This window comes from Trichechus manatus, unplaced genomic scaffold (genome assembly GCF_000243295.1).
Source record: "Trichechus manatus latirostris isolate Lorelei unplaced genomic scaffold, TriManLat1.0 scaffold00067, whole genome shotgun sequence".
NCBI classification, from domain to species: domain Eukaryota; kingdom Metazoa; phylum Chordata; class Mammalia; order Sirenia; family Trichechidae; genus Trichechus; species Trichechus manatus.
The window spans coordinates 428,362-452,995 of record NW_004444003.1 but is presented as its reverse complement, the minus strand read 5'-3'; positions in this window follow the sequence as shown (position 1 = coordinate 452,995).

Here is a 24,634-nt window from a genome sequence, read left to right as displayed (position 1 = left end):
TTAAAATAGCATCTAAAATATCAAGTAGGAATAAATCTAATAAATGATGTGCAATTATTCTACACTAAAAACTAAAAAGCATTACTATAAGAAAGTAGAGAAGTCCTAAGCAAATGGAGCAATATGCCATTTTACATGTTCATGGATCTGACTACTGAATATTGTAAAGATAATGATTATCCCTGAATTGACCCATAAATTTAATATAATACTGATAAAAATCATAACGAGTTTGTGGAGATTTTGTAACAAGAGGAACATTTTAAAACTAGAAAAATGGATTAACTAAAAGCTCAAAAATAGATAAGGAAATATTGAAGAAGATAAAATGGAGGAATTTTATTACTAGATGTTAAAGCCTATCATCCCTATACATTTATCATGACAAAAGAGGTATTATAAAGCAGTTTGATGGGATAGTAAAAAAAAAAAAAAGAAGTAGTTAAAAATATAGGAGAGGATATGTTTATATACATAAATACTTCTTAAACAAAACTCAAAAATTCTACATAAAAGTAACATTTTTGAAAATTTGACCATACTAACGTATTTTCCATGCAACAGAGGATATTGTAGACCATTTAAGAAACAAACAAAAAAAACTTTAAGAACATGTTGGCATATAACAAAAAGAAGACTGATATTCAGAATGTTCAAGAAATTCTATAAATCAATAAGTATAACAAAGTAACTCAATAGAAAGATGACCAAGTGATATGTATGGGCAATATGTAGAAAAGAAAACCAGGATCCATGCAAATGTAAATTGAAGTGACACTCAAATAATTTTGCCTTCACCAGATTGGCAAAAATGAAAAATCCTGATAATGTTAAGTATTGATCTGAATATGAGAGAATAGGATCTCATATATTGGTGGTGGAAGTGTGTTTTGTTAGATCTCTTTAGAGAACAAATTGGCCATAATATCATAAAGTTGAAGATGCACATGCCCAGTAATTCTACTTCTAGATATATAACCTAAAGAAATTTTAACAAGTATGCAAAGAGTTGTGTTGGTTAATACACATGGATTTTGTATATAGTCGTTCAATAAAATTGACGTATCAGTTAAGATGAATGAACTAGAACACATGAATCATTAAGGCTAAATCTAAAAAGCATAATGTGATAAAGACCAAATTTAAAAAGATATGTATAGTATGATAGAAACCCTGGTTGCATGGTGGTTAAGTACTACAACAGCTAACCAAAATGTCAGCAGCTGGAATCCACCAGGCACTCCTTGGAAACTATGGGGCAGTTCTACTCTGTCCTATAGGGTCTCTATGAGTGGGAATCCACTGGATAGCAATGAGTTTTTTTTTTTTTTTTTTTACAAGTATGATGCTTGTACAGTCATGCGCCGCATAACGTCCACAATATGTTCTGTGAAATTGAACATTATGTGATTTGAACGTTGTGTGAGCACCATACAGTCATGTGGCACATAATGTCCATTTGGGCAAGGTCCAACTACATATATGTCTGTGGTCTCATAATGCCTATACGCTACCCCACCCCTTCCTACTTGCAGGGCAGGCACCTTCCTCTCCCAGCCTCACTTGCATATAATATAGTGAAGCTGGGAGAGGACGGCACCTTCCCTGCAGATAGAAAGGGTTGAAGGTGGGAACAGGCCTTATGGGATCACCGGTATATATGTAGTCAGATGTTGCCCAAATGGACGTTATGCGGTGCGTAATTGTATTAGTTTCTAATGCTGTTTTTACAAAGTACTACAGATTAAGTGGCTTAAAACAACAAAAATTTATTCTCTCACAGTTTTGGATGTTTGAAATCAAGGTGTTGGTAGGGCTAGTCTTTGTTTGAGGCTCTAGGGAAGAATCATTTCTTGCCTCTTGCTGGCTTCCATTGGTTGCCAACAATTTTTGGCATTCCTTGGCTTGTAGCTACATCATCTCAGTTTCTGCTTATCTTAATATGGCCATCTCCAGTCTGTGTCCTCTATCTATAAATCTCTATCTCCTTATGAAGACACCAGCCACTGGATGTGTCACCCACCCTAACTTAGTATGACCTTATCTTAACTTGATTATATATGCAAAGAACCTATTCCCAAATAAGATCACATTCACAGGTACCAGGGCTTAGGATTTCAACATATCTTTTTGAAGGAACACAGTTAAACTCATAATAATATGATTCATGAAATAAAAAAAATGTACACAACCACACTATATATTATTAAATGATTCGTATTTATAATAGTATAAAAATAGATGGGAAGAGTATTTTCCAGTTTCAGTATAGTTACTTCTGAGGAGGAAGAGAGAGGGGTGTATATAGTGGTGGTAGAAGGGTTGAGGGGGCAATTTCAATGTTTCATGTCTTTTTTAAAAAGGGATCATAGTAACATGATAAAATAATATTTGTAATATCTGGATGTTTTTATAGATATTTCTTACATATATATTTATATTTTTCTTTGAGTTTGAAACATTTCATAATCAAAAAGAAAAAAAAAATCAGAGACAAAAATTTGTGTGAGAGTTAGTGAACTTGACCTGAGATTAAAAGCAGTTCAAATGGAAAAGTGGGGAACAGTTAAAGAAACTGAGCTGGTAAAAAGACTTGTCAATAGTCTTGGCACCTGATTAGCTAATGGGAAGAAATGGAAAGATGAGAGAGAGGAGGAAAGGAAGGGAAAGGAAAGGAAGGAGGGAGAGACAGAGAGAAATCAAAGATGAAACTAAATGTATTTGGATTTGGGAAAACAGTGCCATCAACAGACAGAGAAAATGGAGAAGGACGCTAAGGAAGGAGAGAAAGTTCAATTTTAGAAAGAGGGAGTTTGGAATGCTGATAAGACATCCAGTTATGGATGTCAGTAGATAGCTGAAACTGATGTCAAAGTGGGGAAAGAAATTAGGGTTGAAGTTATGAAATTTGAAAGCAATAGAGTTGATAACTGAGACCATACATTTAGATATGTTTCCAAGGAAGTGACTGTTGTGAAAGTGGGTGAAAGAATCACAGCAAATCCTTGGAGCAACATCTCCATTGTGATATGAACCTGAAAAGAGCGAGAACAGAAGATGTCAAAGAGGCAGGGGGAGAATCAAGAGAGGGCCTCACCTGGAAGACAGTGGAACAGAATTTCAAGGAGGAGTAGTGGTCATCAGTGTGGAATGTTGAGGAGAAATGAAGGAGGGTGACATGGAGGGAAAGCTGTTGTGTTTGAGAACCAGGAGGTCACTGATGAGCTTAGGAAGAAGAGGACAAAAGGAGAAAAATGATGGAGGCTACCCCGATGATTGTCTGGCTACTAAATGTATGCAGAGAGGATCAGGGGTCAAAGCTGAGTCACTGCTTCCTGGACTCTGTGTCATCCTCTCTGCCCATTCTGTTTGCAACTCCTGAGACTGGCATTCTTCCAGACCTGGTGAGTGCTCCTCTACCTGCTGCCGTCCTCTCACCTTCCTCCTGTGGGTCTTAGCTGAAGAGAGTTGGAAAACTGACTAAAAAATAGAAGAGTTCATCCTAGCCCTGCATAAATAAATGTCACTTCACTGTTCCTTTCATCTGAATCACTGATCTCATATCTTTTGCTGATCTTGTTTACCCTTGAAGCTGTCCTCAAACATTTCCCAGTCTCCTGAATTGCATACAAATGGAAGAATATTTGAAAAAGTGTGATTGCTGTTGTTATTTTGTCTTGCCACTGTGCTTCCTTACACCATCTGGACCGGAGGTGGACTTGTTAAAAAAAATACCCAGAAAGGACAATCTCACTAACTTGAGCCTTAAAGAGAGAAGGAAGTCCTTAATCTCTCCCCAGAAAACCAATCCTTACAGAGTTTCCTGGCTTTCAGACAAAATGTTGCTAAACCTCAGAAGCTTATCAAGTACTAAGTGTGAGTCTTCTCTTCTTAACTGTGTTCAGCCACACATGATATGTTTGTTGCTTTAAATGAACAACACAGGAATAATCATAACACATACCTGTATTGTACTGTGCACTTTTCAAATGACTCTCACATGAAATAATTTTATCCCCCCAACAGCTTTGTGCTGTGAGTCAGAATCCACTTGACTCAAGGGCAACTAACAACAACAACAACTTTGTGAAGTCCTGAGACTCTGAGAGGCTACATGATCAAGGGGAGGGATTTGAACTGTCACAGGGTATAGATTTAGGATTTGGGCCAAGTTCAACCACATTTCTTAAGGGCATGAGGCCTCATCAGGTCTGGGTTACTTTAGGAATTAGAGAGCATTTTCAAAAAATTTATTTGCAAGTCTTTGATTTTCTGTCTAATTAAATACACAAAAGAAAAATGAAATACACACACATTTCTTTAGCCTAATGATTTATGCAGGAAAAAGATATAGTGAAGTATGTTTTTATTTGTACTCTCTCGTGAAGGCAACTTTGGTTAACAGTGAGCCCATTCTCATTGGAGACATTTAAGAATGTGTTAATACTATCTGTCAAGGACATTGTGGAGACAATCCCTTCACTGGGTAGGACACTGATTCCTGTCAGTTCTAAAATTTGCTCCCCTCTTTTTTTAATTGGAAGAAAAACAAAGGATATGGAGCCATCAGAAGTGCTACCTAAGGTAGTTGCCAATTCTTAATAACAATAAAAAAAAAACAAATATTGAAGAATAATTAAAATACAATTTGGCCTTGAGCTCCAATTTCTGACAAAGTTAGTTATTGACTCTAGTGAGTTGCCTATGGTCAGCTTGATTCTGACTCTATGGTCAGTTCATACTGATTGGATTCTGAGAAAAAGTGTTAGAGAAGGTTCAATACACTCTTAGGATCCTTTTCAGGTATTTTACTTCACACTAAAGATAGACCTTTCCTCTTCCTTGTTATTGCTGAGATAAGAGATGTTTGTCTGATTTTCATTGCAAGAGAGGCATTATACAAAGATATCTCACTGTTTGGGAAATGCTAAGATAGAAGACCAGACAAAACGATAAACCCAAACAACAATAACAACAACAAAACTCCATTTTTCAATTTTGTTTGCTACAAAGAACAATGAACATTGAGCCCAACCAGTGGACTCTGACTCCAGGTAAAGAAGGCAGGCAGGCAGGCAGAATTGGCATAATGCAGCCTGTGAAAATTGTAGAATTTGGGGCATGGTTGTAGAAATTAAATGTCACACTGATAAGCTCATAAGCTTAAACGATTTGAAGCAGGAAGGAGTGAGCTGTAGATAGAACTGACCACCTTCAATGAAGATAATAAGAGAAGAAGGAAAGAAAAACTCTTGAAACATGAAGAAGGTATCACCAGAGGTAAGGGGCATAAAAGGTGCTGTTGTTGTTAAGTGCCATCCAGTCAGTTCCAACTGATAGGGACCCTATGGACAATTGAACAAAATACTGCCCAGTCCTGTGCCATCCTCACAATCCTTGTTATGTTTCAGCCCATTGTTGCAGCCACTGTGTCAATCCATCTCACCGAGGGTCTTCCACCTTTTCAATGACATTCTACCAAGCGTGAAGTCCTTCTCCAGGGATTGACTGATAAAAGATGTACCAGGTTTTTTTTTTTTTTTTTAAATTGTACTTTAGATGAAGCTTTACAAAGTGAATAATTTCTTACTAAACAGTTAGTACACATTGTTTTACGACATTGGTTAAAAACCACACGACATGTCAATACTCTCTCTTCTCACACTTGGGTTCCCTATTGCCAGCTTTCTTGTCCCTTCCTGCCTTCTATTCCTTGTCCCTGGACTGTTGTGTCCCATTAGTCTCATTTTGTTTTATGGGGCTGTCTAATCTTTGGCTGAACAGTGAACCTCGGGAGTGACTTCATTACTGAGCTAAAACAGTGTCCAGGGCCATACTCTCGGGTTTCTCCATTCTCTATCAGGCCAGTAAGTCTGGTCTTTTTTTGTGTTATAATTTTGTTCTACATTTTTCTCTAGCTCTGTAGGGGGCCCTCTGTTGTGATCCCTGTCAGAGTAGCCAATGGTGGTAGCCAGGCACCATCTAGTTGTACAGGGACTCAGTCTGGTGGAGGCTGTGGTAGCTGTGGACCAAGAGTCCTTTGGAGCATTCTTTCCCTTGTATCTTTAGTTTTCTTCATTCTCCCTTGACCCCGAAGGGGTGAGACCAGTGGAGTATATTAGATGGTAGCTCACAGGCTTTTAAGACTCCAGACGCTACTCACCAAAGTAGAATGTAGAACTTTTTTTATAAACTATGTTATGCCAGTTGAGCTAGATGTTCCCTGAGACCATGGTCCCCACAGCCCTCAGCCCAGCAATTCAGTCCCTCAGGGAGATTAGATGTATCTATGGAGCTTCCATGACGTTGCCTTGGACAAGTTATGCTGGCTTCCCCAGTATTGTGAACTGTCTCACCCTTCACCAAAGTTACCACTTACCTATTGTTTTAGTATTTCCTCCCCTACTCCTCCCATCCCTTGTAACCAGCAAAGATTGTTTCTTTTTTGTGTGTAAACGTTTTCATGAGTTTTTACAGTAGAGGTCTTATACAATATTTGTCCTTTTGTGATTGACTTATTTCATTCAGCATAATGTCCTCTAGATTCACGCATGTCATGAGATGCTTTGCAGATTCATCATTGTTCTTTATCATTGTATAATACTCCATTGTGTGTATGTACCATAGTTTGTTTATCCATTCATCTGTTCATGGGCATCTAGGTTGTTTCCAACTTTTTGCTATTGTGAACAATGCTGCAATGAACATGGGTGTGCATATGTTTATTCGTGTGACACCTCTTATTTCCCTAGGATATATTCCTAGGAGTGGGATTTCTGGCTTGTATGGTATTTCTATTTCTAGCTTTCTAAAGAAGTGCCATATGATTTTCCAAAATTGTTGTATAATTTTGCATTCTCCACTAGCAGCGCATAAGAGTTCCAGTCTCCCCACAGCCTCTCCGACATTTGTTATTTCCAGTGTTTTTGATTCGTGCTGGTAATGCCGGGGTGAGATGGTATCTCATTGTGGTTTTAATATGCATTTCTCTGATGGCTAGTGATCGCGTGTGTTTACTCATGTGTCTGTTGGCCTCTTGAGTGTCCTCTTTGATGAGGTGTCTGTTCATTTCCTTTGCCCGTTTTTTAATTAGATTATTTGTTTTTTCTTGTACAGGTGTTGGATTTTCTTGTAGGTTTTAGAGATTAGACCTTTGTCTGAATTGTAATGTCCAAAAGTTTTTCCCAGTCTGTAGGTTCTCTTTTTACTCCTTTGCTGAAGTCTTATGATGAGCATAAGTGTTTAATTTTTAGAAGATCCCGGTTATCTAGCTTATCTTCTGGAGTTTGTGTGTTGTTGGTTATGGTCTGTATCCTGTTAATGCTGTGTATTAGGGTTTCTAACATTGAACCTATTTTTTCTTCTATGAACTTTATAGTTTTTGGCTTTATATTTAAGTCTTTGATCCATTTGGAATTAGTTTTTGTATATGGTGTGAGGTATGGGTCCTGTTTCATTTTTTTGCAGATGGACATCCAGTTTTACCGGCACCATTTGTTAAAAAGACTGTTCACTGTGTGATGGACTTTGGGCCCTTGTGGAAGATCAAGTGACTGTAAGTGAATGGATTTACATCTGGGTTCTCAATTCTGTTCCATTGGTCAAGGTATCTGTCATTGTACCAGTACCAGGCTGTTTAGTAGCTGTATAATAGGTTCTGAAGTCAGGTAGTGTGAGTCCTCCTACTTTATTCTTCTTCTCCAATAGTGCTTTACTTATCCGGGCCTTCTTCCCTTTCCATATAAAGTTAATGATTAGTTTTTCCATCTCTTTTTAAAGAATGTTGTTGGTATTTGGATGGGGATTGCATTGTATTTGTAAAGTGCTTTGGGTATAATTGTCATTTTCACTATGTTGCGTCTACCTATCCATGAGCATGGTATACTTTTTCATTTATGTGGATCTCTTTTAGCTTCTTGCAGTAGTGTTTTGTAGTTTTCTTTGGATAGGTCTTTTACATCCCTGGTTAGATTTATTCCTAAATATTTTAATTTTTTAGAGGTTATTATAAATGGTATTGTTTTCTCTTTATTGGCATATGGGAATCCAACAGATTTTTGTATGTTTATCTTGTATCCTGTTACTCTGCTGAATCTTTATATTAGTTTCAGTAGTTTTCTCATAGAGTCTTTTGGGTTTTCTATGTATACTATCACATCATCTGCAAATAGTGACAGTTTAATTTCTTCATGATCAATTTGCATGCCCTTTATTTCTTTTTCTTGTCTTATTGCTCTAGCTAGGACTTCCAGCACAATGTTAAATAGAGTGGTGATAAAAGCCATCCTTGTCTTGTTCCTGTTCTCAAGGGGAATGTTTTCAGCCTCTCTCCATTAAGAACACTGTTGGCCTTTGGTTTTGCATAGATGCCCTTTATTATGTTGAGAAATTTCCCTTCTATACATATTTTAAAGAGACTTTTTATCAGCAATGGTTGTTGGACTTTGTTGAATGCCTTTTCTGCATCAGTTGCAATGATCATGTGATTCTTTTCTTTCCTTTTGTTTATATGGTGGATTATGCTGATTGATTTTCTAATATTGAACCATCCTTGCACAACTGTTATGAATCCTACTTGGTCGTGGTGTATTATTCTTTTGATATGGTGCTGAGTTCTATTGGCTAGAATTTTGTTGAGAATTTTTGCAACTATATTCATGAGAGATATTGGTCTGTAATTTTCTTTTTTTGATGCATCTTTGCCTGGTTTTGGTATCAGGGTTATACTGGCTTCATAGAATGAATTTGAAGTGTTGCTTCCTTTTCTATGTTCTGAAATAGTTTGAGTAGTACTGGCATAAGCTCTTCTCTGAAAGTTTGTTAGAATTCTCCAGTGAACCCATTTGGGCCGGGGCTTTTTTTTGTTGGGATTTTTTTTTATTATCTTTTCAATCTCTTCTCTTGTTATGGGTCTGTTCAGATTTTCAACATCACTTTGTTTTAGTGGGGGTAGGCAGTGTGTTTCTAGAAATTTATCCATTTGCTTTACTTTTTCAATTTTGTTGGAGTATAGTTTTTCATAATACTCTGTTATGATCCTTTTTATTTCAGTTCGGTATGTTGTAATGTTGCCCATTTCATTTCTTATTTGTGTTATTTGCTTCCTCTCCTGTTTTTATTTTTTCACCTTGGCCAGTGGTTTATTGATTCTTTTCTCTCTCTCTCTTTTTTTTGTTTATTGTTGTATTTTAAGTGAAAGTTTACAATTCAAGTTAGTCTCATACAAAATTTTATACATACATTGTTATATGACCCTAACTGCTCTCCCTGTACTGTGACAGCACACTCCTCCTTTCCACCCCTGATTTCCTGTGTCAATTCAACCAGCTCCTGACCCTCTCATCTCACCTCAGGACAGGAGATGCCCATTTAGTCTCAAGTATCTACTTGAGCTAAGCAGCACACTCTTCACGAGTATCGTTTTCTGTCCCATATTCCAGTCTAATCTTTGTCTGAAGGGTTGGCCTCGGGAATTGTTTTAGTGCCGGGTTGACACACAGTTCCAGGGTCATGCTTTCCAGGGATCCTCCAGTCTCAGTCAGACCATTAAGTCTGATCTTTTTACTAGAATTTGTGTTCTGCACCCCACACTTCCCTGCTCCAACAGGGACTCTCTGTTGTCTTCTCTGTCAGGACAGTCGTTGGTGGTAGCTGGGCACCATTTAGTTCTTCTGGTCTCAGGCTGATGCAGCCTCTGGTTTATGTGGACCTTTCTGTCTCTTGGGCTAACACTGTCCTTGTGTCTTTGGTATTCTTCATTCTCCTTTGCTCCAGGTGAGTTGGGACCAATTGATGCATCTTAGATGGCCGCTCGCTAGCTTTTAAGACCCCAGATGGCACTCACTAAGATGCAGAACATTTTCTTAATAAACTATGTTATGCCAATTGACCTAGATGTCCCCTGAAAGCATGGTCCCCAGACCCCCATCCCTGCTACTCTGTCCCTTGAAGTGATTGGTTGTATTCAGGAAACTTCTTAGCTTTGATTTAGTCCTGTTGTGCTGACTTCCCCTGTAGTGTGTGCTGTACTTCCCTTCACCTGAGATTATTCTTGTCTACATCTAGGTAGTGAATAACCCTCTCCCACCCTCCCCACCTTTGTAAACGTCAAAGAATGTTTTCTTCTGTGTTTAAAACTTTCCTTGAGTTCTTATAATAGTGGTCTTATACAATATTTGTCCTTCTGTAACTGACTAAATTCACTCAGCATAATGCCTTCCAGATTCCTCCATGTTATAAGATGTCTCACGAATTCATTGTTGTTCTTTATCATTGCATGTTATTCCATTGTGTGAATATACCATAATTTGTTTATCCATTGATCTGTTGATGGACACCTAGTTTGTTTCCATCCATTTGCTATCGTGAACAGCGCTGCAATGAATGTGGGTGTGCTTATGTCTATTTGTGTGACGGCTCTTATTTCTCTAGGATATATTTCAAGGAGCGAGATTTCTGGACAGTACAGTAATTCTATTTCTAGGTTTTTAAGGAAGCGCCAAGTTGATTTTCAAAGTGGTTGTACCATTTTACATTCCCACCAACAGTGTATAAGTGTTTCAGTCTCTCCACAACCTCTCCAACATTTATTATTTTCTGTTTTTTGTATCAATGCTAACCTTGTTGGGGTGAGATGGTATCTCCTTGTAGTTTTGATTTGCATTTCTCTAATGGCTAATGATCGTGACCATTTCTTCACGTATCTGTTAGCTGCCTGAATGTCTTCCTTGGCGAAGTGCCTGTTCATATCCTTTGCTCATTTTTTAATTGTGTTATTTGTCATTTTGTTGTTGAGGTTTTGCAGTATCTTGTAGATTTTAAAGATCAGATGCTGATCGGTTTTGTTGTAGCCAAATTTTTCCCCACTCTGTAGGTTGTCTTTTTACTCTTCTGGAGAAATCTTTTGATGAGCTCAAGTGTTTGATTTTAGGAGTTCCCAGTTATCTAGTGTCTCTTCTGGTGTTTGTGCATTGTTACTTGTGGTTCGTATTGTGTTTATGCCAAGTATTAGGGCTCCTAGAGTTTTCCCTATTTTTTCTTCCATGATCTTTATCGTTTTCGATTTTATATTTAGGTCTTTGATCCATTTTGAGTTAATTTTTGTTCATGGTGTGAGGTATGGTTCTTGTTTCAGTTTTTTGCAGATGGATATCCAGTTATGCCAGCACCATTTGTTAAAGAGACTGTCTTTTCCCCAGTTAATGGACTTTGGGCCTTTGTCAAATATCAGCTGCTTATATGTGGATGAATTTATGTTTGGATTCTCAATTCTGTTCCATTGATCTATGTATCTGTCATTGTACCAGTGCCAGGTTGTTTTGACTAATGTGACGGTATAATAGTTTCTCAAATCAGGTAATGTGCAGTCTCTCATTTATTCTTCTTCTTCAGTAATGCTTTGCTTATCCAGGGCATCTTCCCTTTCCATATAAATTTTTTTATTTGTTTCTGCATCTCATTAAAAAATGCTGTTGCAATTTGGATTGGATTGCATTGTATCTGTAGATCGCTTTGGGTAGAATTGACATTTTCACAATGCTGAGTCTTCCTATCCATGAGCAAGGTATGTTTTTTCACTTATGCAGTTTTCTTTTCATTTCTTGTGGTAATGTCTTGTCGTTTTCTTTGTATAGGTCTTTTATGTCTCTGGTTAGATTTATTCCTAAGTATTCTGTCTTCTTGGGGCTATTGTAAATGGTATTGATTTGGTGATTTCCTCTTCAAAGTTCTCTTTGTTGGTGTAGAGGAATCCAACTGATTTTTGTATGTTTATCTTCTATCCTGAAATTTGGCTTAAATCTTCTATTTTAGTTCCAGTAGTTTTCTTGTGGATTCTTTGTGATTTCCTGTGTATAAGATCATATCGTCTGCAAATAGAGATACTTTTACTTCTTCCCTTCCAATTTGGAGGCCCTTTATTTCTTTTTCTAGCCTAATTGCTCTGGCTAGCACCTCCAGCACAATGTTGAATAAGAGTGACGATAAAGGGCATCTTTGTCTGGTTCCTGTTCTCAATGGGAATACTTTCAAAGTCTCTCCATTTAGGATGATGTTGGCTGGTGGCTTTGTACAAACGCCCTCGATTATATTGAGGAATTTCCCTTCTATACTTATTTTGTTGACAGCTTTTATCATGAATGGGTGTTGGACTTTTTCAAATGCCTTTTCTGCATCAGTTGATAAGATCATGTGGTTCTTGTATTCTGTTTTATTTATGTGATGGATTACATTGATTGTTTTTCTAATGTTGAACCACCTTTGCATACCTGGTATAAATCCCACTTGGTCATGGTGAATTATTTTTTCGATATGTTGCTGAATTCTATTGGCTAGAATTTTGTTTAGGATTTTTGCATCAATGTTCATGAGGGATATTGCTCTGTAATATTCTTTTTTTGTGGTGTCTTTACCTGGTTTTGGTATCTGGATTATGCTGTCTTCATATAATGAGTTTGGGAGTATTCCATCGTTTTCTATGCTCTGAAATACTTTTAGTAGTAGTGCTCTTAACTCGTCTTTAAAAGTTCTGTAGAATTCTTCAATGAAACTGTCCGGACCAGGGCTTTTTTTTTTGTTGGAAGATTTTAATTACCTTTTCAACCTTTTCTTTTGTTATAGGTTTATTTAGTTCTACTTCTGTTTGTGTTAATTTAGGTAGGTAGTGAGTTTCTAGAAATTTGTCCATTTCCTTTAGGTTTTCAAATTTCTTAGAGTACAATTTTTCATAGTATTCTGTTACGATTCTTTTAATTTCAGTTGGGTCTTTTGAGATATCACCCATCTCATTTCTTATATGGGTTATTTGATTCCTCTCCTGTTTTTCTTTTGTCAGTTTGGCCAATGGTTTATTGATTTTGTTGATCTTTTCAAACAACCAGCTTTTGGTCTTGTTAACTCTTTGAATTGTTTTTCTATTCTCTATTTCATTTAATTCTGCTCTAATTCTTATTATTTCCTTTCTTCTGGTGCCTCAGGGCTTCTTTTGCTGCTCTTTCTACTTATTTCAGTTGTAGGGTTAATGTTTTAATTTTAGCTCTTCTTTTTGGATGTGTGCATTTATTGCTATAAATTGTCCTCTGAGCACTGCTTTTGCAGTGTCCCAAAGGTTCTGGTAGGATGTGTTTTCATTCTTATTTGATTCTATGATATTCTTTATTCCATCCTTAATTTCTTCTATAACTCAGTAGTTTTTGAGCGAGGTGCTGTTCAGTTTCCACATGCATGGTTTTTTTTCTTTGCTTCTTCTGTTATTGATTTCTACCTTTATGGCTTTATGGTCAGAAAAGATGCTTTGTAATATTTTGATGCTTTGGATCTTGTTAAGGCCTGCTTTATGGCTTAATATGTTGTCTATTCTGGAGAATGTTCCTTATGCATTGGAAAAGAAAGTATACTTGGCTGCTGTTGGGTGGAGTGTTTGGTATATGTCCATGAGATCAAGTTGGTTGATTGTAACATTTAGATCTTCTGTGCCTTTATTGAGCTTCTTTCTGAATTTTCTCTCCATTACTGAAATTGGTGTGTTGAACTCTCCTACTATTATTGTGGAGCTGTCTAGCTCTCTTTTCAATGCTATTGGAGTTTATTTTATGTATTTTGGAGCCCTCTCATTGGATGCGTAAATATTTATTATAGTTATATCCTCCTGATGTATTGGCCTTTTAAACATTGTATAGTGTCCTTCCTGATCCTTTGTGGTGGATTTTGCTTTAAAGTCTATATTGTCAGAGATTAATATTGCTACTCCTGCTCTTTTTTGGGTGTTATTTGCTTGATACATTTTTTTCCATCCTTTGAGTTTTAGTTTGTTTGTGTCTTTAAGTCTAAGATATGTCTCTTGTAGGCAGCATATTGACGGATCATGTTTTTTTTTACCCATTTGCCACTCTGTCTCTTTATTGGTGCATTTAGTCCATTTACATTCAGCGGAATTATTGATAGGTATGAAGTTTAGTGGTGTTATTTTGATTTTTGTGTGTGTGTGTTGTTCACAGTTTCTTTGTTCCACTTAATTTTCTGTGCTGTGTCGTTTTTCTTTACGTATTTTCTTTTCATCTGTTTCATTTTTGTTGATTTTGTATTTGCTGAGTCTTTATTTTTTTCTTGTTTTTTATATTTTGATGTGTAGGATTGTTAGTTTCTTTTGTGGTTACCTTAATATTTACCCCTATTTTTCTAAGTTTAAACCAGTCTTTTATTTCTTTATATCTTCTTGACTTCCTCTCCATATGAAAAAGCTATTTCTACACTTTTTTAGTCCCTCTATTTTGTTTTAATGTTGTCATATTTTACATGTTGACATCTCTGTTTCCTTATTTTCAGTGTTTTAGCTTTGATTTATTTTTGTGGCTTCCCTATCTGGGTTGATATCTGGTTGCTCTCTCCTGTGTTCTAGTCTTGGGTTGTTATCTGATGTTATTGATTTTCTAACTGGAGGAGTCCCTTTAGTGTTTCTTGTAATTTTGGTTTGGTTTTTGCAAATTCCCTACATTTCTGTTTATCTGGAAATGCCCTAATTTTGCCATCATATTTGAGAGACAGTTTTGTTGGATATATAATTCTCAGCTGGCATTTTTTTTTCTTTGAAGGCTTTGTATATGTCATCCCGTTGCCTTCTTGCCTGCATGGTTTCTGCTGAGTAGTCTGAGCTTATTCTTATTGACTCTGCTTTGTAGATGACTTTTTGCTTATCCCTAGCCACTCTTAAAATTCTCTCTTTATCTTTGTTTTTGGCCAGTTTAATTATAATATGTCTTGGTGACTTTCTTTTGGGATCTACCTTTTGTGGGGTTTGATAAGATCTTGGATAGATATCTTGTCATATTTTATGATATCAGCGAAGTTTTCTGCCCACAAATCTTCAACAATTCTTTCTGTATTTTCTGTTATCCCCACCACCACCCCATCCTAGTACTCTAATCACTCGTAGGATATTCCTCTTGATAGAATTCCACATAATTTTTAGGGTTTTTCATTTTTTTAATGTCTTTATCTGATTTTTCCTCAAATATGTTGACATCAAGTGCTTTACTTCAGTCTCACTTATTCTGACTTCCATTACTGCCATTCTGCTCCTATGGTTTTCTATTGCGTTGTCTAGTCCTGAAATGTTATTGTTAATCTTCTGGATTTCTGATTACTGTCTGTCTATGGATTCTTGCAGCCTGTTAAATTCGTCATCATGCTCTTCTCTAATCTTCTTAAGTTCCTGTATTTGTTGGTCTGCATTTTGCTGGATCTCCTTCCTGATCTTTTGAAGAGTTCTGTATATTAGTCTTCAGTATTCTGCCTCTGGTAGTTCCAAGAAATTATCTTCCTCCAGTAAATTCCTTGATTCTTTATTTTGGGAGCTTGATGAAGCTATCATGGTCTGCCTCTTTATGTGATTTGATATTGAATGTTGTCTCCGAGCCATCAATAAGTTCTTATATTTATTTATTTTATGTTGGCTTACTTAGTCCTAGCTTCTTGTTTTATTTTGTTTTGATATGCCCAAATAGGCTGCTCATGGTAGGTAGTCCGATCACTGGCGCCCATGAGGCTCCAACATCCTGCTGCCAGGTGGCCAGAACTGCCACTAAATATGTGAGCCCAGGAGTCCACCCACTCCTCCTGTATGGATTCAGCTCAGGTGTCCGGGTAGTCAGCCACCAAGTGTGTGGTGCAGGATCTCACCTACAGACCTAGCTAGGCATGGATTGAATGGTGTAGGCACAAGCATCCAGCTGCAGCATGGGGTCACATGGTGAGCAAGGCAGGGACTGACAGCCACCCCCAAGTGTCCAAGAGGGAAGTGTTTCCCTGTTCCCTAGGGTGCTTAGGAGGATGGGTTTTGTATCCAGACTATGAGCACCCAATGCTGTTTGCTATAAGGACTGGGGTGCACCATTTAGTCTTGAGCCCTTGTCACAGGTGGCTAGATGGCACAGGTGAAGCTACCAGTCCTCAGGCCCCTGATGTGGGTAGGTGAAGACCATGCTTAATAGACAGAGCAGTGTCAAACATCAGGAACTTGCCACTTCACAGCTAGAATAGTTGAAGTGGTATATACTCTGTTGTACTGTGGTAAGGAGGGCCTACTCTGTTGAAATTGGCCCACACAAGTCTATTCAGGGGGAAAGGCACTCAAAGTCTGTGGACCCCGTATGCATGTGCCTAGGCAAAGGAGCTGTGCCTACCCTGAGTTCCTGGCTTAGGGGAGCCAGCAGATTATTTTTTCCCCTGTTGGTTAATTTGTTCACTCTCCAAGGTCAGGAGAATGGCTCAGAGCACGACGGCTCTTACTTCTGGCCTAGGGGACTTGGCAATTGCTGAAGTTCATCCAAGACCCAATGCAGAGCAGGCAATGGGGAGGTAAATGGGAGAGAGGTTTTTCCCAAAGAGGGTGTTTTGATCCATGCAGTAGGCCAGATGCAAGTACTTATCTTTCGCCGATCAAGGGCTGCTTCTCACTGGTTTTGGATGGCTGAGTAGACTCTCTGCCTCTGGGTCTCTCCTGGTGTGGAAATTGCCTCCTGAGCATCGCTGCTTGCCTGCCTCACCACACACCAGGAGCTGATCTGGCCTGAATGACTCAGGCTCTGGCCGGGTCAGGTCTGGCAACTCCTCGCTGCTTCCGAACCATCTCTCCCTCCCCCTACCACTCAGTCTGATTCCTCAACTTTGCTTTTGATGTTCAGGGATCCTAGATTGTCATATATAATTGATTCACTTGTTTTTTTGGGTCTTTATTGTAAGAGGGATCACTGGAAACATCTGACTACTCTGCCATCTTGGCCCCACCTCTCCTGGTTTGTTGATTTTGTTGATCCTTTCAAAGGACCTACTTTTGGTTTTGTTGATTCTTTCTATTGTTTTTCTATTCTCAATGTCATTTATTTCTGCTCTGATCTTTATTATTGCCTTTCTTCTGGTGGCTGTGGCCTTTTTTTTGCTGTTCCCTATTTGTTCAAGTTGTATGGTTAATGTTTAGATTTCGTACCTTTCTTATTTTTTGATGTGTGCATCTATTGCTATAAATTGTCCTCTGAGGACTGACTTTGCTGTGTCTCAAAGGTTTTGGTGTGATTTATTTTCATTCTTGTTTGATTCTAGGATTTTTTTTATTCCATCTCTGATTTCTTCTATTACCCAGTAGTTTGTAAGCAGGGTGTTATTCAGTTTCCATGTAATTGATTTTTTTTCCTTGCTCTTCCATTGTTAATTTCTACCTTGATGGCATTGTGGTCAGAGAAGATACTTTGTATTATCTCAATGTTTTGAATTTTGTTGAGGGTTGTTTTGTGTAAGATGTGGTCTATTCTGGAGAACGTTCCATGTGCATTGAAAAAGAATGTATACTTTGCAGCTGTTGGGTGGAGTGTTCTATATATGTCTGTGAGGTCAAGTTGGCTAATTGTGTGCTTTAGCTCTTCTGTATCTTTGCTGCATTTCTTTCTAGATGTTTTGTCCTTTACCAAGAGTGGTGTGTTGATGTCTCCTGGTATTATTGAGGAGCTGTCAATTCTCTTTTCAGTGCTGTTAAAGTTTGTTTTATGTATTTTGGAGCCCTGTCATTGGTTGCGTAGATGTTTATTATAGTTATGTGTTCATGATGGATCATCCCTTTAATCACTGTATGGTGTCCTTCTTTGTCTTTTATGGTGGATTTTGTTTTAAAGTCTATTTTATCTGAGATTAGTATTGCCACTCCTGCTCTTTTTTTGGTAGCGGTTTGCTTGATATATTTTTTCCATTCTTTGATTTATAATAAATTTACACCTTTGTTTCTAAGGTATGTCTCCTGTAGACAGCATATTGATGGATCTTATTTTTTTTTTTTTTTAATCCATTCTGTTACTCTCTGTATCTTTATGGATGCATATAGGCCATTTACATTTAGTGTAATTATTGATAGGTGTTAGTTTATTGCTGTCATTTTGTAGTGCTTTTGTTTGTGGTGCTGATGTTTTCTTTGTTCTTCTTACTCTGCTGTGCTGAATATTTTTGTGGAGTTTTTTTTTTCATTCCTTTTGTTTTTGTAGATTTTGCTTTTACTGAGACTTTGTGCTTTTCTTCTTTGATGAGTAAGTTTGTTAACTTTCTTTGTGATTACCTTGAAATTTACCTTTATATTCCTAGGTTTGAACCAGTCTATTATTACTTGGTATCACCTTGCCTTCCTCTCCATTAGAAGGTTCTATACCTATACCATTTATTCCCCCTTTTATCGTTCTGATGTTGCTGTCATTTACAGATTAACCTCTCTGGTTCCCTGTTGTAATCCTTTTGGTTTTGGATAATCCTTGAGAGTTCATTTCTTAGGTTGTTATCTGGCTGGTACGATCTTGCATCCTATATTCAGCCTGTGGTCTGATGTTGTTTGTTCTCAGAGCAAAGGACTCCCTTTAACAATTCTTGTAAGTTTGGTTTGGTTTTTACATATTCCGTTAATTTCTGTTTATCTGGAAATGTCCTAATTTCACCATCATGTTTAATCTCCAACAGGAGTCCAAGATGGCGAATCTGTGCTGCATTAGCTGATAGGGGACCTCTGCATGTATCTTTCCTCACTTTCTGTTCTCTGTCCATTTCTTATTCCATTCGGTACTTTGCTGAGTTCTTTATCTCTTTATTTGAAGCTTAGTATTTCAGGATTGACGTTTGTCTCTGTTTTACTTAGCTTTTCTGGGTCTTTGCTGTGGATGGACAGTGTGGCACTTCTGTCTATAGCACCATGTTGCCTGGAAGTCTGTATTAGGTTTTGAATGCTGCTGTAACAAATTACCACAAATTTAGTGGCTTCAAACAACAAAAATTTATTCTTCAAATTCTAGAGGTCACAAGTTCAAAATCAGTCTCAGTAGGCTAATGTCAACGTGTCCACAGCACTGCATTCTTTGCCTTTTCAAGCTGCTAGGGGCTGATGACATTGTTTGGCTTATGGACACATTACTCTGAACTCTGCATCTATACTTGCATCACTTTCCTCTGAATGTGACCCTTCTATGTCTGTCTTATAAGGACTACTGTGATTACATTGAACCCACCGGGAAAATCCAGGATAATCTCCCCATCTTGAGATCTTTAATTTAATCATATCTGCAAAGACCCTTTTACCATGTAATGTACATAGTAATAGTTTTCAGAGGTTAGAAAGTGGACATCTTTAGAGAGTATTATTCAGCCTACCACAGAAGATGTCCAAAAAATATCAGGAATGTTTGCAATCAGAATTAAATACATTAGTGAACGTACTATAGGGTGGATAGTTGTCAATATACATTTATGGTATGCCTCATTTGTGCTAGGACTAGTGCCAGGCATTTGGAGGAAAGAAGACTTTTGATCCTACCTATGGGAAAAATATCTTTGCTTGCTCTCATATCCTTGTCACTTTGCAATTCTTGCTCCTCTCCTGGAAAACTACTTATCTTTCTGTTCTCTACATAGACACTCACTCCCTTTATGAAGCTTTCTATAAGCTACCACAGCTCCCTATGAGAAAGGAATTCTTTGACCTCACCTATTCTAGGGGGAGAGATAAGCACAGCTTGAAGCATCTGTGATGTCGAGGGGGACAGATGCCAAAGAATCACTTGTAAAGTTGATGGGTGTCTAAAATGTCCCCTTATCTACTCAGTTCGTTCTAATGATTATCTGTTCTAAAACTGTATTGTGTCTAATTCTGTTGAGGTAGTGTGGAGACTGGGGTAAGAGAAAGATGCCAAAGATGAGTGCAGGGACAGTGTTAAAACAGCCTGCTTTCCCACTACCTAGACTGGTAAAACTACGAGATTTTTCATGGGTCAAGTGGACCCTGGAATGTGACTTGAGTCAAGTTGCTGTTACTCCACCAAAGAGCAAGAAGATCCTGGCATCAAGAAGCTGCAGGACTATTTACCTGTGAGCTACACGTGAGCTATGGAATAGAGAGATGATGGTGGAATTAGTCAGTCCAGAATTAAATCTTCCAAGTCAGAAAACTGAGTAGTGCTGAGACATCCATAGGTCCTCCCTCAAAAACCTGCAGGAGTACCCATTTGTGTGTCCATTTATATGACCTGAGCATTCTGCACATAATCACATCAAACAATGTACCAGCCACACAGAGGACATTAACAACTAGTCAAAAGTAGATGGAGAAGTCGTAACAATAAACCAAAAAACCAAGTCCAAACCTATTGCCAATGAGTAGATTCCGACTCATAGTGATCCTATAGGACTGGGTAGAACTGCCCCTACAGTTTCCAAGCCTGTAATGTTTACAGAAGCAGACTGCCACATCTTTCTCCCATGGAGCAGCTGGAGGGTTCGAACTGCCAACCTTTCAGTTTGCAGTTGAACACTTAACCACTGTGCTACCAGGGCTACTTCAGCAACAATCCAAACCAAACCAAATCAAACCAAACCCACTGCCATCGAGTAGATTCTGACTCATAGTGACCCTATAGGACAGAGTAGAACTGTCCCCATAGGATTTCCAAGGAATGGCTGGTGGATTCAAACTGCCGACCTTTTGGTTAGCAGCCAAGCGCTTAACCACTCTGCCACCAGAGCTCCTCAGCAACAAGCCCTGTTAAATAAAGTGATATCTCCTCCTTCTCGCTAACTCCCAACAGAGGAGCAACAAGTTCCTAGAAGAGGGAGAGGAAGGAAATATCTGAGATCCAGATCACCTCCCTTTTCCCTTCTCTATGGAGAAGAGAGAAGAAAAGCTTTGAACCAGATCTGAAATGAAAATTTATAAATAAACATGACTGAATGTTAAATACTGGATAAAAATAAAAACCCATTGTTGTCCAGTGGATTCCAACTCATAGTGACTCTATAGGGTGAGTAGAAGTGCCCCATAGAGTTTCCAAAGCTGTAACCTTTATGGGAGTAGACTGCAACATCTTTCTCCCTCGGAGTGGCTGGTAGGTTCAAACCGCTGATATTTCTGTTAGCAGCTAAGTGCTTAACCATTGTGCTACCAGGGATCCTCAGTACTGAAATGAGATGGTTCAAATAACTGTATCTGTCTGAAAAGACATGGATCTGGATAGCATGTCGTTAAAGGGACCTGTCATCAGAATAAATAAAACTCTTTCATTTTTATACTCCCAGGAGTTGAGCCCAGTTCATAAACCGTTTACAGAACATTTAGGACAAAAGATTCTATTTAATTCTTTACTTTCATTGTAAGCTCTTTAAAGGCAGAAACTACTTGGTCATAGAGAATATTTAACTGCAAGGAACTTAAACCTGCTCAAATTATCTTACGAAGAAGGTGTTTATTATAAGCATACCGATGCACACCGATTTCACAGAAAAGGGAAAGAGGAAGAAGCAAGCCTCACTAACAAGGTAACTGTGGGAACCTCAGAAGATGAACTCCAGGTTCACGGGCCTTCACAGTAATGCTTCACTATTAATGAGAATTAGCCAACATTTGAATCAGGCTTTATTATCTTCTAGTACAAATTCGATAGGGAGAGGATATAAGAAGGAGAGAGACTCAGACAAGCCCTGGATTTGTTCAGTTGAAACTGGATGAGGGATAGGTGTGGTTATGGGTAGAGTGTTCAGGTTATATATATTATATATTATTGAATCATTTAATAAATAGACTTTATATGGCCCAAGCACCCTAGATCTTATTGGTTCACGATGATCATAGTACCTTCCTAGCTAGGATGTGCATGTCTTCCACCTAGCTCAAAATGAATAGAGATATAGAAGAAAAACCCTATATTTCATTCCTTGTCTCATTGCAAGTTTTCATAAACAATTCTTTCTTGGTTTCAGCATTTTACTGTAATTATAACAATAAAGTGCATTGTCAGGGACTAGTCAACTTGCTATTGTAATCTTTCTACCCGCTTTGGACATGTTTATCTTGAAAAATCTATTTCTTTATTCTCTTCAGGACATTTAAGTATCTTGTGAAGATCAGCTTGTTATTCTGACACATAATGTGAAACATCAATGATTAGAAAAACAGCCCAAACTGGGTTAGCCCTATAGTCATGAGTAGGAGTGGAAAGTGGAAGAGCTTGTTGCCTCCAAGAGTTGCATAAAAGCCATATGAATTTTTCAAATTACTTACCTCATTGAGCTCAGAAATTGTGAAGTACCAAGCATCTCTACATCACACTTGCCCCTAACCTCTTCAGAACACTCCCTCAGTAAGTCAGAGCCAGAGGTGCAGGGGAAGAATAAACGGTGAGAATAGCTGAGTTGGATAAGTTATTACCTGTTAATACTTAAGGGAATGCAAGATGATAGAGAACTGTAATTATATAAAAGATGATAGAGAACTGTAATTATATAATCAAAGAGACAAATTGACAAGAAATATTAATCAGGTTGGCTTTGATTCCAGACCTTCTCAACTTAGGAAAACTCTAGATTAGTTCTTACAAGGTTATCCTTACATGGGTGTTCTAAGGTTAATAACTTGCCTTTAAATGTTATTTATAGAAGGCTTCAAGATCACATACGTTATTAATGTTTCTAAATTCAGGAAGAATTCACATAAACCTCGTATAGAGATGGGAAAAGTGGAAGCTTATGAAGGTGTCACCGGGAAGGTTCTGTCATAGAGAAGACCGATATAAATTTAAGATGGAAGAAAATGATGGAAAAATACAGCATAGTAAGACCTTCCTCTTCAGATAAAGTGTGACTCCTTTGAATTGAGCAAACTCTGAGCTCAGAACCTCTGATAAGTCTCTTGCTTTTTCCTTTCCTGTACTCCAGATTTCAAAATTGCCTTGTCTTCCATTATTCTGTCAAGGGAGATACAAGAGGTTATTAAGGAAAAATTTGCAAGATTGGAGAAAACTGGAAAGTACCCTCGGGAGGTTATCAGAAGGCATAAAAGTATACATACATGTACAAACACACATATTCATATGTAGATAACAGTTAAACGATGACTATAAAAATAGCACCTCCAGTTTCCAAACATGAAGGGAATAAAGTGCCCCCGCCCCCCTTTTCATACTGTATTTCAGTAGCTCAGAGCTGCATGTAGTCCTCCACACATATGCTCCATGCTCAGGCTGTTGCCAATGCCTCTAATACTCATCCCCTGTTTTCCCTCAAGTATAACTCTTACTCAATCTTTAGCACTCAGCCTTAGTGAAACACAAGATACTAATATGTAAACAATAAGACAAAATATTTCTCAATTTTTTGGCCATTGAAGAAATAAAAAGATTAAGTGACTTGTGAGGAAATGTGACTTTCCTTGATTTAGCAGAAAGACATGACGAAAACATAGTTAAGTGGTTTTCTAGCAAGATTGCATTTTTTGTTTTTTAGCTGATGAACTCCTTTAGCAAATGAAATCTTACATGGAAACCTGATGTATAAAACAGATTAATGGAGAGTAGGCCCTCAGTATTCACTTCAAAGTCTTCAGGCAATTCTCCAGAAACCCATATGTCCTACTTAGCACATTTGAAGTCAAGAGCTCCAAGGTAATTAGAATGTTAGTAAAAGAAAGGCACCTCAGTTCTTCATTTGTTGGAACCACTTAAAGACCCTGGATGTCTTTGTTTTAACAGTGCTTAGCACAGTGTCTGGCATGTAGCAGGCATTCAGTAATTTATTGAATGAATGAATAAATGAAAGACTATAGTTTTTGGCTCTACTCAAAGATCGTTTCATGAGCCAGATCAATCAGAAGGAAATATTTCATGGGGCATGCACTGATTAAGTATTGAATTAAGTTTTATATATGGTTTCAATTCATGAGGAAAATGGTCTTTGATTTATATAGATGTCGTTAATTTTGATTTGGCCTATAAAAGTGGTACATAATATTGTAATCACAACTGAATAGTAGAATTAGTCGTATTACATTTTTTCTCATCTCTGAAATGGGAATAATACATATACTGCTGACTTCACAGAGATGATTGACGATCAACTAAAAAAGCCAATCAAGAAAATTAAGATGGAGGGAATAAACAGCATAGGTATAGAACCTTCTAATGGAGAGGTAAGCGTGGTGATACCAAGTAATAATAGACTGTTTCAAACTTAGAAAGATAACGGTAAAATTCATGGTAACCACAAAGAAAGTTAACACACTCATAAAAATAAAGAGGAAAACTTAAAGTCTCAGCAAAAACAAAACCTACAAAAACAAAACAAATGAAAAAAAAATCCACAAACAAAAGTAACTCAGCACAGGAGAGTAAGAAGAACAAAGAAAACGTCAGCACCACAAAAAAAAGCACTACAATGACAGCAACAAACTCACATCTATCAATAATTTCACTGAATGTAAATGAACTCAATGCACCCATAAAGAGACGGAGAGAGACAGAACGGATAAGAAAACAGGATCCATCAATATGCTGTCTACAAGAGACACACCTTACAAACAAAGACGTGAATTTATTAAAAGCCAACAGATGGAAAAAATATATCAAGATAACAACTACAAAAAAGAGCAGGAGTGGCAATACTAATCTCAGATAAAATAGACTTTAAAACAAAATCCACCATAAAAGACAAAGAAGGACACAATACAATGACTAAGGGGATGATCCATCATGAAGACATAACCATAATAAACATCTATGCACCCAATGACAGGGCTCCAAAATACACAAACTCTAACAACACTGAAAAGAGAAATTGACAGTTCCACAATAAT